This window comes from Schistocerca cancellata, chromosome 1, assembly GCF_023864275.1.
Source record: "Schistocerca cancellata isolate TAMUIC-IGC-003103 chromosome 1, iqSchCanc2.1, whole genome shotgun sequence".
In the NCBI taxonomy this organism is placed as follows: domain Eukaryota; kingdom Metazoa; phylum Arthropoda; class Insecta; order Orthoptera; family Acrididae; genus Schistocerca; species Schistocerca cancellata.
Genome location: NC_064626.1, coordinates 724,629,406 through 724,647,145, shown reverse-complemented (window position 1 = coordinate 724,647,145; position 17,740 = coordinate 724,629,406). Strand labels below are relative to the sequence as shown.

Genomic DNA, 17,740 nt, shown 5'->3' with positions numbered 1-17,740 from the left:
AGAATTGATGATGGGTGCGAGCTCTGGCAGTTGACCCTTAATGTAAAAAAAATGTAACATATTGCACATACATAGGAAAAGAAATCCACTACTGTACAGCTACGCTATTGATGACAAACAGCTGGAGACAGTGTTTGCCATATAATATCTGGGCCTAACCATCCAGGGCGACCTTAAGTGTAATGACCATATAAAACAGATAGTGGGGAAAGTAGGCACCAGACTCAGATTTATCGGAAGAATCTTAAGGAAATGAAACTCATCCACAAAAGAAGTGGCTTGTAAGACGCTTATTTGACCGATTCTTGAGTACTGTTCCTATATCTGGGATCCCTATCAGATAGGACTGATAGAGCAAATAGAAAAGATCCAATGAAGAGCAGTGTGTTTCGTCAAAGGATCATTTAGCTGGCGAGAGAGTGTTACAGAAACAAACTCCACTGGCAGACGATGCAAGAGAGGCGTTGTGCATCACGGAGAGAGTTAATATTGAAATTTTGGGACAGCACGTTTCAGAGGACAGTACTTTTCAGGAGGAGTCGGACGACATATTACTTCCTCCCCACATACATCTTGCGTATTGACCACGAGGAGAAAATTCGAGAAATTAGAGTTAATACAGGGGCTTACTGACAATCCTTCCCACGCACTATCGTGAGTGGAACAGGATTGGAGGATCAGATAGTGGTACCGAAAAAGTACCCTCCGCCACACACCATTAGGTGGCTTGCTGAGTATGATGTAAATGTGGATGTAGATACTCTCCAGACAGCCCCCTGAAGTTGGTACTCAGTGGTTGGCAGTGATGCAGAGGCATAGTACAGGCAAAAATCATTCATATACAGTGACACAGAGACTGTGGGGTCCATTGCATTTACGATACCACTGATGGGGATGGTGAACTGCATTACACTCTGAACCGTCTCTAAGGGACTCCAGTTTCCTGTATATATTGGTTACTGAGAGTTGAACCTATTTGGACCCAAAAAGTCAGAGACAGAAAATTCTGGATAAAAATGGGTAAACTGCCCTGTAAACCCCACTCATGAGTGTACATAGTACATGATGTTGCCAGGTGGTATTGTATGTCTTCTGCAGATCAAAGAACACAACAATCAGATATTGGTGATGCACGAAAGTATTGCACACTGCAGATTCCAGATGAACCACATAATCTGTGGTGCCTCCAGCTTCAAGGTACCAACATAAAAGGTGACTGACCATATGGCTTACACAGCCCATTTGTCAAAGAATTGCTTAAAATGAGCTCAAGAAGCAGGTTTTTGTTGCTACGGCAACATGAATGATAGTATCAACAGTATCCTGTAGCAGTTTGTTGATATCCGTCGCACGACCGGCAGCTAAATTGGTCGTGGAGGAGGAAGCCTGCCCATCAGCTTCCCTAAGTGACTAATGTGGATCGTGTTCCAGACGTCCATGGGTGGAGAGGAGAAAACAATAGAAAAATGGTCACTGTCCAAAGATTGTGATGGACACATCACTGGATAATGGGTAAGATACTTGGGCTGCAAACTGTGAAATCAATAGTTGACTATGTTCCGTGGGCTGCACTGAAATGTGTTGCAGCTCTTGCTGAGCAGGCAGCAAACGGCCTTTTCAAGACATAGTGTCGCCGCCCCACAGAGGATTATGGGCATTAAAGACCCCCCAGTACCAGGAAGGGCGAAGACAGCTGTTCCACTGACTCTACAGCTTGTGATAATGGAAGGGTCCATCTGGTGGGAGATAAACATTACAGGTTGTTGCCCGAACTGACAGGTTGACACTAACCAGGATAAAAGCTCCAGTATACACTCTTTTATCTTTGGGTCCCTTCTGGGTGCGGCAAGCAAAATGGACTCCATGTCGCACCAGATTAGTATGCAGCTTCCATTTCTTCTTACATGGCTCTTGTCTTGAGACCTGGACAAAGACAGAAATGCCGCAGGATTGTACACCTCTGCATTAAAGTCACTGTTCTTAAATGCTAAGATGGCTGTGTTGGCACAGCCAGTTAAGTTTGATCCATTTCACTGGGGAACATCTGCCCCGATGCCACTCTGAATGGAGGCTCTCCCCGTGGGCACCACTCCACCAAGGCAAATGCCACTTGGCACAGTAGCCATTGCCTCGAGTCATGGTACTCCGAAGTTGACAGGCACCTACTTCTTGGCTGACACAGGAGGGTTACTGCTCAGGCATCGACAGAGCAATCCCTGCGTTGTCAGGGGGCGAGAGGGTACATGACAAATCCATCAAACGGACTGGTCGCCACAATGGGTTTTGGGTGCAGACGTAGATCCACTTGATTGGTAGGTGGGAAAGATAACAGCACATAGTGGAAAATTAATGTACAACAGTAGGGCGTCCTTCCCCATATGACCCGCACTTCTGCAAAATTTGGCAAGTGGAGGTCAAACTCAAAATGGGGACCATAATTTCAAAAGCCAAAAAAAGGTGCTCTTCGCAGGAGAGCTTCTGTAAAGTTTGGAAGGTAGGAGACGAGGTACTGGCAAAAGTAAAGCTGTGAGGACGGGGCGTGAGTCGTGCTTGGGTGGCTCAGTTGGTAGAGCACTTGCCCGCCAAAGGCAAAGGTCCCGAGTTCGAGTCTCGGTCCGGCACACAGTTTTAATCTGCCAGGAAGTTTCATATCAGCGCACACTCCGCTGCAGAGTGAAAATCTCATTCTGGAAACAACCTCTTTGTCGTACTAAGGCCACTAGTCAGGTATGTAACTGATATCTGATGTTTCAACCATTTTCACCTCAAAAATACCCCGAACACTTGACTGTAGAAAAAGTTCTGTATACTCTTTAAGAATGTAGATACAGCCCCCCCCCCCCCCCTCGACCATGCTGAAGTCCCTATCAAAAGGTAGATATAACAACTAAAATAATCAAAAACCTATGACATTCCTCCTACTCACATTAATCGATTTTATACTCACCAATAACTACTTCACCTCTGAGGAGGGGGCAGACTTACAAACAGATCAGGGGTACGGCCATAGGAACTGGGATGGCTCCTTCCTATGCCGACCTTCTCATGGGTCACTTGGAGAGGGCTCTCCTGGGATCCATAAGCCTCAATCTCTGCTTTGAGTTAGATACATTGATGAAATCTTTCCCATATGGACTCATGGTAAGGCTGACCTGTTAAAATTCATGGAATCTCTAAAACCTTCTCCCAATTAAATTTCACATGGGCTTATTCCGAATCCCATGCCATTTTCCTTGATGTTGATTTCATCCTCACTGAAGGCCAGCAATACTCTTCTGTCCACATTACACCCAACAAACATCAGTACTTACATTTTGACTGTTGTCATCCTTTCCACGTCAAACATTCCCTCCCAGACAGCATTGGAAATCAAGCAAACTTATCTGCTCAGATGCTGACTTTTTACAGCAGCACACCACCAATCTCACCTCAGCCTTGACTGGTGGTAATTACTCCACTGGCCTAGTTCAAAAGCAAATTTCCTGGGAAATCACATCCAATCCTGGTGCTGTTGGTCCCAAAATACAACTTCCGAGCACACCACTTGTCACTCAGCATTATCCTGGTTTCGAATGCATTAATCAGCTATTTCGACAAGGCTATGACTTCCTAAAATCGTGCCCTGAAGTGAGATCCGTTCTGTCTGAGATTTTACCCACCACACCTAGAATAGTTATTTGTTGCCCTCCCAACCTTCACAATATCCTTGTCATGCCCTATACTCCTCATGCACCCTTGTATCTAAGCTATGGCTCCAACCTCTGTGACCATCCCTCCTGCACAACTTGCCCTATGTACAAGACTTGCCCTACGTACCCTCCTACCACCACCTATACCAGCCCTGTAACTGGCGAAACATATATTATCAAAGGGAGAGACACCTGTGAAACGACATATCATATACCAGTTGCTGTGTAAACACTGTTTGGTCTTTTACATCAGCATGACTACCACCAAGTTATCGGTTAGGATGAATGGCCACAGACAGAGGGTGTGTACTGTCAACACACGAGTTCCTGTTGCAGAGCATGCTTTACAACATGGCAGTTGTGAACTAAGTGGCTGTTCCACTACGCTCACTATCTGGATTCTTCCCCCAGACAACAGTTTCTCACAACTCCTGGCCTTAATTTACGTAAACTTCTTCTGTCTCAGTATTTCTTCACAGTAATTGCTCTGCGTTTGCTCTGTTTTAGTTTTCTACGTCTTCCATTTTCTGACCTGTCTGTTTTTTTGCCATCCCCCTCCCACCTCTGATATATACAATGCAGTTAGCTTTTCATTCTTATTTACTCATGCACAATGTTTTATCAGTACTCTCTGTCTTGAATATTACATACCTGCCAACTTTCGAAAAGGGGTATCAGTAAAACTCAAGTGCAACAAAAAATCGAATGTTTTCCAAAATACCCCGGCTTGATGAAAGTAGTAATACTTCTGGGCTACAAAATAACAATAATCCATGCTCTACACAGTATACTCCAAGAAATAATATAATATACAATTCAAATCACATGCTACTTAGACTTTAAAGTCATAGTTTTGGCCACTTAGCTTCCTACAAAAAGTCTTGAGAAAATGTTGTATCATAACACGGACCAGAACTCCTTCTGATTTTTAAAATAAAAATAGACTCCAGAGATTCATTCAACATGGATGATCTGAACTCAGTTCTATTTTTCTTCACAAGACTGAAAACACATTCACATTCTGCACCGCTGTCGGGTATGGTGAGAACAGAGAGCATAACTCTAGAAATTCAGTTATGGTTTAGAGGTCCATTGGCTCCGCAAATTCTTGATACCTGTGCCCAACTGAAATCACTTGCAGCATCTCGATTTGCAGCCAAAGCGTCATCTACCTGAAGAGCTGTGAACTGCCTCAATCTCATTCACCACCTCGGCTGTAGTTTCATTCTCTTCCTAGCATAACATGATAGCCCAAGAAACAACAAACAGAAGAAACCTTTGCATCTTCAATTTTGTCTACCCTAGCAACTTGAGCGTGCTTTACCATATCATCCTTGAATGGAAACTTGATGATGTAGTCACAGGCAGTAAACTATAGTTTCTCAAGGATGAAAAGAAAAGGGATTTATCTGTATCCTGAAGATCATTCACTATGTCTGAAGTCTGAATGCCAATAATTAACTTGTCATCACTTCTTTGATTCTTAATCAAGCTGTACACAATTTCAAGCAATGAGGAACTTTTGATAATTGCTTTAGCAAATCCATTAGAAGTTCTAATAAAAACAGAACTTATGGGCAAGAAGACTGAAGGGAAATACAAGAATAGTCACATGAAGATGAAGGGAGGTGCAAAAGGCCTTGTTCAAGTTTGAAGATATGAACATAAACAATTTTTCCTCATATTTTGTAGCAGAAGTCTTACTTTTTAGGATGGGTTGGTCACATTTGGAAGAATATGCTATGCTTTTACTGGCATGTGTAGTAGCAGAATCAAGAATTCTCCTCTTCTAATGCTCATTGGATCCACTTTGTTCAACTCTAGGTATTCTCAAAGGTGGCAAGCTTGTGGAAATGTTTTGGGTACATAATATTACTTCCTCCTTGAAGAGAGAGTGAAGCAGATCCCACTGGTCCAGTAGCCTATCCAAACATCTACTAAAAGATAACCATCCAGTACATACATGCTTCAGAATTTTCTTTGCCTCTTTATTGTGCTACTTCAGAAATTTATGGCATTCTTTTCTTTTGACACTCTTCTCTCAGAAATAAAATATATCAACAAGGATATGATCCACTTTAAGTGGTAATCTCGCAGCATGTTTTTCAGCTGCTAGATTAATCAGGTGGCTAATGCAACCTCCGACGACGATATCTGGTTGAACTTCTTTCAGAACTGCTGAAACTCCATTTTTGTGTCGTCATTGACAAGAGCATTTTCAGAGCAGAAAGCCACACAGTTTTCAACTGGTATGTAATGAGAATTCAGCTGTCATAACGTCATGTTACCTATGTTTCGCCCTATTGAGCATCCATCTAAAGCTGGTATGGATAGCGCAGTGCTCACTACTTTTTCCCGTGAAATATCATAGAATGTAACAACAACAGGATACAATTTAGCATTTGTGTCATTTCTTCCATCCACTGCCAAAGAAAACGGTCCATTCTGAAGGTACTAACTACTTCAGATAATTCATTTTTTGCTATTTTATTTACAATGCATGTCGTTTTCATGCAGCCACAGCTCTATAGCCCTAATTATGTCACTGTCAATATTTCCAGGTTTGGAAAAAAAAAAAAAAAAAATTTTCTAGTTATATTCCTCCGATTTAACATGACTGGCATGTTTAGTGCACTTCACATGATTACTTAAATTGTTTCTTCCAGTATGCACAACATTAATATCACACCCGCATAGCATGCAAAAGGCAATTTTTTTTTTCCTTTCTTGATTTTAGTGTGCACGAATGTCTCGATATGTACTGAAACATTGAAAGGAACCTGGATCACTGAACATCATATTTAACATAAACAACTCAAGGCAGTCAAACACTTCACTGAAGCATGTCAAAACACACACAGTCTTAATTCATTAAATGAACACACCACCTCTTGAACAAAGAACATGCACATGGTAAAAAACACGCACACGTGGAACGAACATAATTAGTCCATATGTGGTCACAGAACATGGGTTCAATCACTACAAGTGAACGAAGTGGAACAAAGAATTTGCAGAGCAAAGCCTGTTGACACTTAAAATTCACACGGAAGAACTGTTACCCTGGCTTTAAATTCAATTCCATTGACAACACAAACATCACACTGTTATAGTACCAATCATATCAAAGAATGAGTTATGACTATCAAGCCTACAATATCAGACCTTCCTTCTCAGTCATCTGGTAAGTCTCCTCTGATGCGGGGTTTTGGATTACTTTTCTGAACTCTAATCCACTTCCTAAACCTCTCCAGTCCTTTTCTTTCATCCCTGTTCCTCCCTCTTCAACCATTCTGCTGGAAGAAGGAGCCACTGGCTCCGAAAGCTTGCATATGTAAAACCATTTTGATAAGTGTGTTCTCCTGCTGCTGCTGCTTGATCAGTAGATTTTTTTTATCTATCCCATTACATTATACTATCAAACAGTAGGTATGAGTTGCCCCTGATTGGGAAACAATGCGTTACTGTTTCACATCCCTTTTCATCCACCAACGTAAGACACGAACAGGACTGTGGTTTTTGTTCTGTCTACCACACCCACCTGGGAAGACATACAGAAGTTTCATTTTGTGGCTGGCTTTCTCCTCAATACAATCAAGAAGAAATGAGCAAACCCCATTAGATCCTTTCTTTGCAGTACCTTTGTGGTAAAGGTAGAATCTGGCAATGTCAATTTTGAGGCAATTGATTATAAACATTCACTGTCAGTTGGCATAGACAGAAGGTTTCTTGCACTGGGGTTACAGGAAACATTACATTCTGCATGACTTCAAACATTAACCCAGCTACAGCCTACTGGAAAATAACAGGTGAGAGGAATTTTGTAGTCCACAACCTTGTGCTACTGAACTACTGGGTATCAAGTTTCACATTCAGCACGCATTTACTCTATGAATCAAGAATGCGAAGCTTACATTTTTTTGTGCCGCAATTTTTGCACCCAACTTGATTCAATTGTTTGCCTGCATTGAATAATTCAATACACCTTTTCTTGTGGTTAAACGCATGGTCTCTCTAATGAGCCCAGATTGGAAAATTTTATAGGGCAAAGATTTTTACAAAACCAGGTCGAAAAAATTGCATTTTTATCCTTTTTACAAAAACTTCAACTTTTCACTTAATTTCTTCAATAATGGAAAGTGGGAAATAAAGATGTGAACTCATGTTGTTAGGGTACTACATGCTCAGTTTTATGTTTGTTGTACCTTTAATCCCCAATATGTAAGGAAGCAGCAAAAGAGTATCACATATCGCAACAATTACACAAAAACCTCCCAAGAGTAAAAGAAGTTAAACATAATCCAGAGATTAACATAATAGTTTAGGCATATGAATTACAAGCAGCACTTCCACACCTAAGTTTTCTATTACAATAGTGAACACACTACTAAATCTGACAATATTTGACTACAAAACGAAGTAAGAAACTTGTTACACGTGCCACGAGGGAAATGGAAGCAAATGAGCCATCAAAATCGCCTCGTGTGTGTACTAATAAAATCACAATTGTGATTGTACTAGGGCATGCCGGAAAATAATGCCGCCAAATTTTTTATACGAAAACTTTTCAAACAAAACACATGTTATTAACATTCTACATCTTTATTCCTCATGTTTACTTACTTGCAGCCCTCTGCCGCTAGAGGACTCCCAATTGTAGCGTGTAACATGGCTGTGTGTAATGTAACTATGTTGGTGCATGACAAACAGCATGCTGTAATCGAGTTTCGAATTCGAAGAGTTCGTCCACAGATGGAGTGCCCTCTCCTTCAGCAAGACAATGCCAGACCACACACGAGGGCTGCGACATCTGCAACAATCCGATGTGTTGGGTTCACTGTCATCGATCATCCTCCATATGGTCTCAACTTGGACCCATCTGTTTTCAAAACTTAAAGAACATCAAGGACTTCATTTTGATAGTAATGAAGTGGTGCAAGCAGAGGTCAGGTTGTGGCTCCGCCAACAAAGACAAGCATTCTAAAGCGATGGTGTCAACAAAGTGGTCTCTCATTGGGAGAGAAATGTGTTCACTGCCAGGGTGACTATGTTGAGAAACAAATACGTAAACACGAAGAATAAAGATGTAGAATGTTAATAACGTTTCTTTTTTTTTTTTTTTAAAAAAAAGAAAAAAAGCTTTAAGAGTTCTCACACAAAAAATTCACAGTCATTACTTTTCAGTAGGCCCTCGTATATTGCAAAGACAACTACTACCTAAGTATATGGAAAAAATAATTATTTCGATACTTCACTGCGTAACAAGTTTAAAAAGCTGCAACTCATAACGAGTTTCCTGATAGGTAACAGAGCAATGTGATAACTTCAAATTGTTTTCATAATGAAAGACATTGTGTCTTTAATCCATGGAAATGGCAGCCAAGTCCTAAGAATTAATACCAAGGGAAAGCATCACAAGCACAATGAACGAATAGTTACAAGGCAGGCAGAGCACGAACATGACAACAGGCTTACATAAAATGTCAAGATGCTTCAAGTCACCACAAGGAAATCTCTTCAGCTGGTGGTGCCATAGACACACCAGCCGTGTTTAAGAAATAACACTGTCAGCCATAAATATCATTTCAGAGCCATTGTAAGAGACAGATAAGGGAGAGTCTCTGGAAGAGACATATATATGTCATGAAGAACCTATAGCAAGCCCAGGATATGAATTTACAACAGATGCCTACCTCCCTCCACTCTGCTTCTGAAAAATAGTACGTACTTAGAGTCAGTGAGATGGCGAGGGCTTTTAAATACTACAACAAGTCAGGGACTGGTAAGGGGGATGGGGGAATTGATTAAAACTCTGATGAAAACATTCTGAAGGGAGAGTCACGGCAGTTGAAGCAGATAGGAGTAGCGGACAGATAGGTGTGGGATAGAAAAACAAGGGGACACACAGCATTTGGGCAACACTATCACAGGGTGAGCTGCAAGGAGCAGTGCATCAAGCAAAATCAGTGGTGGCCTGATGCATGGCCACATCCTGCTCCAAGGGGAATTAGACCGTTCCACTGAGCAGAGCCACAAGGTCAGTGCAAACGCCACCGATTCATAGCTGAGCATCAAGAGAATTTCATCATCAGTAAACAGCAAAGTAACTCCTAAGGAACTGTTGTGTATGTTAGGGAAATCTTTTGACAGTAACGAATGAGACCTGAGGGAATTCACTGAAAAATTCTTATTCCCCCATTTTCCAGCTAAGGCAAGGCCATTGGGAACCAATTTCTTCTAGGCCAATGGACCACCAAAATAGAGTTTTATGGAAGCCATGACTAGGGTCACAAGTTGAGAAAACAAAAAAGGTGCCATAGAGGTGGCAGACATTTTAGGTAGAGAATGCTTTATACAAGGGCTAAGTAATGATTAAATACAAATAAAAGTCAGAAGTTGAGTTGAAACTGGATTAGCTCCTGTAGTAGAATTAGTATTACAGGAAGAAAAGTGCTCAGTTGTCAATGAAAGAACACAGAACAGCCCTGCAAATAAGGAATGAGCATGCACATGGAGCATTTAAGTCAAATATGAGTTAAGATTTCTTATGTGTAGTGTACAAGGGCACATAGCAAGTAAGTGTAGCAAAAATCCTAGAAAGAAGGATTTGCACTATGCAGAGACAAAAATTCACAAATTTCAGCTATGATTGTGATAAACCAGGTCACACAGGCCCATGCATGGCATGCGTAAGGAAAATGATGAAAACAGACCACAGCATGTTAAAAGGAAATTGCAGAAAAGTTAACAGATTGCATTCATTGTGAGAAAGGGGAGGCCAACTGTGTAATCTGTCAGGAACTGTGGTGTACCATGCATCAGGATACAAGACATTAAGTGTCAATGACCAGGTCAGTACACTAATGACTATCATGAAGGGCCTTGGCATGCATGGAGAAAAAAGAAGAGTTACAGTGTCAAGCAAAACAGGGAAAGTAGTTTAAGAAAACTAAAGGGTGAGCATTATCACAGTAAACAAGCCAATAGTTAGAAACACTAACAGTGTTATATTGTGTAGAGTTAAGGAAGAAATTAAAACTGTTAACAAATACAGGTGCATGGCTATGTTTGTTAAAGAGAAGAGGTATCCCCGTAGACTGTACAGTCAGAATACAGAAGCAGACAGGCTTCGATTAAAGGGTGTTACCAGCGAAGCAGTAAGTGCATTATGAGCAGTGTGAAAGGTGTTGGAGATGTTGAACACACATTTCATGTGTACAGTTCGGGGTTAGACATCCCATATGACGGACTGATGGGCAGTGATTTTCTAGCACAGCAGGAAGTTAAATTAGACTATGCGGGAAAAGTTTACAATGGAAATGCGTACCCTTAATAGTGGAAAAGGAATCGAAAGGATGTAAGTTCCAGTCCGATCAGGAGTCCAAGAAGAAATTGGGTGACATGTGGAAAAGATATTGTGGTTGAAAGCAGTGATAAGAGGAAAGATATTCCCAACAGGAAATTTCAAATGTAGTGTATGTTCAGGAATCACTAGTGAAAGTGCGAAACAATAGGTGCATAGTAAGTGCAATAAATCTGTCAGAAGGCAAAGCACAATTAAAGAACATCAAGTAGGTGACAGAACAATTAGCATAACAAAGGTACGGAAAGTAAAAAGAAGCGAGGAAGCATAGGGAAAACAGGAAATCGTGGTAGCATTTTGCAGAAACAATGCAGAGCGGATCATTTAAATGCCAAAGAAAGGAAGGGCATTAGAGTATGTAGATGTATTCCATCTACCAGGTGACAATTTGTCACATTCTTCCACAGTGATGCACATAATCCCAAAATGACCATAACATGCAGGGAAGTGATAAATGTTAGACCATACAGAATACCCGACACACAGAAAGAGGTTTTGAAAGAGCAGAGAGATTAGATGTCAAATGACGATATAATTGTCTAAAACAAGAATGCCTGGAACACACCTTTATTGTTAGTCAGTGGTAAACAGAAGTGGACAATTGTAGTGGACTACTTGCAACTGAATAACATTACTGTAGGTGACGCATTTTCGCTAAACAAATATCTTCAGTATCTTGGAACGATTAGAGTAAGCAAACTGCTTCTCAACACTTGACCTTGTAAAGAGATACCATCACATATTGACGGGTGAAAAGGACAGAGAGTAGACTACATTCAAATGAAACCATCAACATTATGAGTAAAAATGGATAACAGTGAGACTGATAGGAGCCCCAGAATGTCTCCAGTGATAAATGAACACAGTTTTGGCAGGTCTGCCAAGTATTAAATGTTTCACGTATCTAGACGATACCATGTGTTATGGAAGAAACCTGCAGAAGCATATAAGTACCTCTGTTCGATCTTTGACAGGTTGCAATTTAAATCTGCAACCAGGTGAGTGTGAGTTTTTTAGAAAAGAAGTTATTTTCTTGCGTCTTTGTATCACAGATAAGAGGATCACAGTGAACATGGCAAAGGCGAAAAAGTGCTGGGTACTACCATCAGTTTCTTGCAAATTATAGCAGAATTGTGAATCCTCTAGACATACTGCTAAAGAAAGATGTAAAATAGGAAAGGGGTGAAAGACAAAACAATGCTTTTGAATAACTAAACCAGAAATTGGTTAATCCACCACTACTTCAGTACCCAGATTTCACAAAACCGTTTATATGGCAGTGAGCAATTAAGCTATAGGAGGCAGTCTTCTCATATAGAAGAAGAAGAAGAAGAAGAAGAAGAAGAAGGAGGAGGAGGAGGAGGAGGAGGAGGAGCTGGTGGTATGGTGCATATTTACTCACTGTGTACCCATCTAAGTCACTGAACAAGGCAGAATTAAATTATAGTACGACAGAGAAAGAACTGTTGGTATTTGCAGCAAAGCAATTCCAACCATACATACATGGACAACAGTTTATAATAATAATGGCATCCGTCCATCCTTGAGGGATGATGGTGTAACATGCTTAGTTCAGAGTCTGCAGCGTCTGCTGTGGCTAAAAAGTCCCACTCGAGAGTGGCAGTCCCTACTGCAGTTTGGACATGTGAAATTTGAGGGACTTCAAACGGAAGCCGCTCTGTCTCTTCGCTTTGTCCTCTTCCTGATTTGCTCCTGTGTGCATTCGTCCTCTGAGAGCTTGACACCGTTGCGCACAGTTACTCGCCACTTGACACGGTCATCTGCAATGCTTTCCCAGCAACTTGGATTGATTCTGGTCTTGGTCAGGTCTCTCTCGCAGACATCCTTGAAACGAAGATGTGGTCGTCCCACTGGCCTCACATCCTCCTGAAGTTCTCTGTACAGCAGTTGTTTCGGTATCCGTTCAGTATCCATGCGCCTGACATGTCCCAACCATCTTAGATGTCGATGACTCAGGAGTGCAAAGATGCTGGTTGTGCTTGTACAATGAAAGACTTCGGTGTTGGGTACTCTATCTCTCCAAGACATCTGAAGGATCTTCCGGAGACAGCAGAGATGGAAGCTGTTTGGTCGAGATTCATGCCTAGAAAGAGTTGTCCATGTCTCACAGCTATAGAGGAGGGTGCTTATAACACAAGCGTTGTAGACATTAAATGGTAAGCAGTTCGTTGTTCCATACTCTGTTTTTCATCTAGCCACGACAGATGATGCCTTTGCAATTCTGTTAGTAATTTCAGTGTCCATGGACAAGTTGCTACATATTATGGATCCCAAGTAGGTAAAGTCATTAACTACCTGGAGAGGATTGCCATCAATGCTGATGGATGGAAGGCTCGTAGTGCTCTGCGACATGATCTTAGTCTTTTGAAGGCTGATAAGTAGACCAAATCTTTCACAGGCATTTGATAATTTGTTGATTATATACTGCAGCTCATCTTCTGTGTTTGCTACTAGAGCTGCATCATCCGCATATAACAACTCACGGATAACAACTGTATTTACTTTGGTCTTGGCCTTGAGGCGAGCAATGTTGAAAAGATTTCCATCAGACCGCGTATGTAGATACACTCCCTCCTCACAGTCTTCAAAGGCAAATCTGAGCAGAAGGGAAAAGAAAATCCTAAATAATGTAGGAGCTAACACATACCCCGTTTCACACCACTATTAACAGGGAATGCTTCTAATGTTTTACCACTGAAGCAGATTGTTGCTTGTGTTTTCTCATGGAAAGAGACAATTATCTGTAGTGATTTAGGTGGGCATCCAATCTTCTGCAACAGTTTGAAAAGCCCATTTCTGCTCACTAAATCGAACACTTTAACAAGGTCAATGAAAGCAATATAAAGTGACCTCTGCTGCTCACGACATTTCTCTTGTAGCTGTCTTAAGGAGAAGATCATATCTACGGTTGATCGGCCGGGCCTGAAGCCACACTGAGATTCTGAGTAGATTCTGGAAGCTAAGATTTGTAATCGTATTAGGATGACTCTTGCATAAGCTTCCCGGCTACACTTAGTAACGAGATGCCTCGGTAATTGTTACAGTCACTTCTGTTCCCTTTCTGTTTATATAGAGTAACTATCCTTGAATTCCGCATACTGATCGGGACATAACCTCCTTCCCAGCTGGTTGTGATAAGTGAATATAAATGTTTCACAAGAACAGACTTGTTATATTTAATAACCTCTGCAGGGATCCCATCTTCACCTGGGGCCTTTCCGTTAGCAAGAGAATCTATTTCTCTACTAAGTTCTTCCATAGTAGTAATTGCATCTAGTTCTTCCATAACTGGCATTTGTTTGATGGCGTCACATGCATCCTCGCTAACTTCATTCTCGGCTGCATACAACTCGAGGTAGTGTTCAACCCAGCGTTCCATTTGTTTGCCTTCATCAGTAATGACTTCACCCGTCTTGGGCATCAGAGGTAATAAACCATAAGCCATTAACATGGATATTCAGTGTAAAGGATCCTAGCACAAAACTCCTAAAGTGGAGGCTTAAACTTTAGGATAATGCCTATGAAGTAATTTACAAATGGGTAGGCTGAATGTGGATGCTCTTAGAAGAATACAGCCCAGTATGAGTATCTGTAATGAATGAGGTCAGCTGGAAGGAAAGAACAAGGGTAATCAGGTGAACATGCAACAAACCCAAGCGAGCACTGAAACAGCATTTTCATAAAAGAGAAAGGTTAGCCCTCAGTTTAAATAAAAAGCGCCAGATCTAATTTTGTGCTTAGTTTATGTATGTTATTGATTATCTAATTTATTTTGACTATTTCTGGTTAATACTTTCATTATAGGGTGAAATCAGTGATTGTTTTGTAACTTAAAAGTCTGTTGTTGACGTATAAACAAATATAAATTCTGTACGGATTATAGACATTTGGAGGAACAACTAATACTAATCTTAAAGGATCTATTTGGCTCTATTTGAAAATATGTTAGCAAAGCCAGCTCTTTATTAATTCCACAGTAATTAACAGTTTTGTCACAAGTACGGTTTGCGTAACTATATCTGTTAATTTTATGATTGAAACAAATAATTCGGCTTAACTCTTGTAGTAGAAGAAACTGTTAAAAAGGCACAAATTTACGATGTCACAGTTAATTGAAGGAGTTAAGTTTTAATTGTAATTTCCGTAAATTAAACATTGAACAATGTGTAGTTTCAGTGCCTGTTATTGTGAGGATATATAAGGGTCCGATTTTTGGTCCCGACTCAGTCAGTCAATGGTCAAGTTTCAGACAAGAAACCTGTGTTGGTTAAACAACAACAATGCATCAATTTACCTGTGAAATAAGTGTTACACCAACAGGCTGTGTGTTAAAGCAATGACAGTGTCTGTTCAATTTATACGAAAGACTGTGAAATGTGTGGTTAGGTTTTTACTGCTCGTAGATATTCAACAGTGAACTACTGTAGCACTGTGTGGATATTTGGCTGCAAACTATTAATGAGGCCTATTGAAAGTTAAACAATAGTGCACTGGCCATAGAACTGTGTATTATTGGGGGATTGTGAACAGTGAAATGCAACTGTGCACCTGTTGGATACATCATTTAAAGAAGTCAGTTTTGAACTTCATCCCCCCTCCCCATTTTTTAGCCAGTATCACAACACAGTATGTCGACACCAAGGATATTCAATGATGAAATAAAGCAGATGAACATCACACAGGCAAGGACAAAAATGCCGCTAGAAATAACGGATGTGGTAGAGAAGTATATTTGAAAGTTTTCAATGGACACTGTAGGTCACTTAAATGCGTGAAGCACAGGTAAGAGATACATGTTGACATTCCAAGACAAGTAAGTTTACATTAGTCATAACAACAGAATGTCAAGACACTGAGATAGTGGCAGAAGTGTTTGCAGGACACACAATTTTAAGATATGACATTTTGTCAGTGCTTCTATTTAAGCGATCTTCAAGAGTGTTTGTAAATTGTTGCATATTAGTGATGCTGCTAAGGCTTACAACCCAGAGTCAAACGGTGCATTGGAGAGGAGTCGCCATACATTGACAACATATCCGAGACACTTTGTGACAAGAGAGCAAAATACATGGGTCAAGTGGGTCTCATATGCAATTTTTGTATACAACAACACCACATAGCTGTACAGACTACACGACATTTGAACTGGGATATGGCAGGAAGGTAAATATCCCAGGAACATTGCAACAAGAATGTGCAAAGATAAGTTACGAATTTGAGCTATATATGAGTAGGCAAAGCTAGAGTAGAGAATAAATAATACACAATAAAAGGGCTACGAAGAAACAGTATGATAGTTAACAAAATCCAAAAGAATTCAAGGTAGGTGATAAAGCGTTGCTGTACGATGAAACAGTTAGGGGTGGAAGACATACAACACTAGATTCAGTTGCGAGGACAATATGAAGTAGTTGGAACAGACATGCCGAATGTCACAAAATTAAGAAGAAATAAAGAAACCAAGGTGGGCAACCAGATTAAAACAATACTTGCAATTTCAGGTATGACACAACAAGCAGGAAGAATACTACTACTACAAGCAAAAAACATGCAAAAAAACTGGTGATTTCTCAAACTGGGGAACAATCAAGAATGGAGTGCCGCAAGGTTCGGTCTTGGGTCCTCTGCCGTTCTTATATTAATGACTTGCCACTCTATATTCACGAAGATGCAAAGCTGGTACTTCTTGCTGATGATACAAGTACAGCTATCACAGCCAACAGTCAAGAATTAACTGGTGAAATTGTAAATGATGTTTTTCAGAAAATCATTAAGTGGTTCTCTGCAAATGGGCTATCATTAAACTTTGACAAAACACAGTATATACAGTTCCACACAGTAAATGGAATGACACCATTAATATAGACTTCAATCAGAAATCGGTAGCTAAGGTAGAATATTCAAAATTTCTAAGTGTATGCATTGATGAGGGGTTGAACTGGAAAAAACACACTGAGGATCTGCTGAAATGTTTGAGTTCAGCTACTTATGCTATTAGGGTCATTGCATATTTTGGCGCTATACATCTGAGTAAATTAGCTTACCACGCCTATTGTCATTCTCTGCTTTCGAGTGGCATCACATTCTGTGATAACTCATCATTGAGTAAAAGTGTGTTCATTGCACAAAAGCGTGTAATCAGAATAATTGCTGGAGCTCACCCAAGATCATCCTGCAGACACTTATTTAAAGAGCTAGAAATCTTCGCTGTAGCCTCACAATATATATATTCATTTATGAAATTTGTTGTTAACAATCCGAACGAATTCAACAGTAATAGCAGTGTACATGGCTACAACACTAGGAGAAAGGATGATCTTCACTACTCAAGGTTAAATCTAACTTAAGCTCAGAAGGGGGTAAATCATGCTGCCACAGAAGTCTTTGGTCACTTACCTAATAGCATCAAAAGTCTGACAGATAGCCATATAGCATTTAAAAGGAAATTAAAAGAATTTCTTAATGGCAACTCCTTCTATTCATTAGATGAATTTTTGGATATAGTAAGTGGGTAATTTCCCTACACAAATAATAATAATAATAATAATAATAATAATAATAATAATAATAATAATATTGAGTGTCATGTAATATTTTGTGTAATGTAATATCTTGTATAGAAACCTTTTATTAACTAATCTAATCTAAGCAACCGAAGCAAGAACTA

The 17,740-nt window shown here is 40.3% G+C and overlaps 1 protein-coding gene and 1 non-coding gene across 2 annotated transcripts in view; one reads left to right on the top strand and one right to left on the bottom strand.

Annotated features, from left to right (window-relative positions):
- Positions 1–17,740, bottom strand: part of LOC126162184 (probable peptidyl-tRNA hydrolase 2) — a 70,133-nt gene that overhangs the window by 38,257 nt on the left and 14,136 nt on the right. The window lies entirely within an intron of this gene.
- Trnaw-cca (transfer RNA tryptophan (anticodon CCA)) lies at positions 2,548–2,622 on the top strand. The gene has a single exon. It is a non-coding gene; the product is annotated as a tRNA-Trp (tRNA).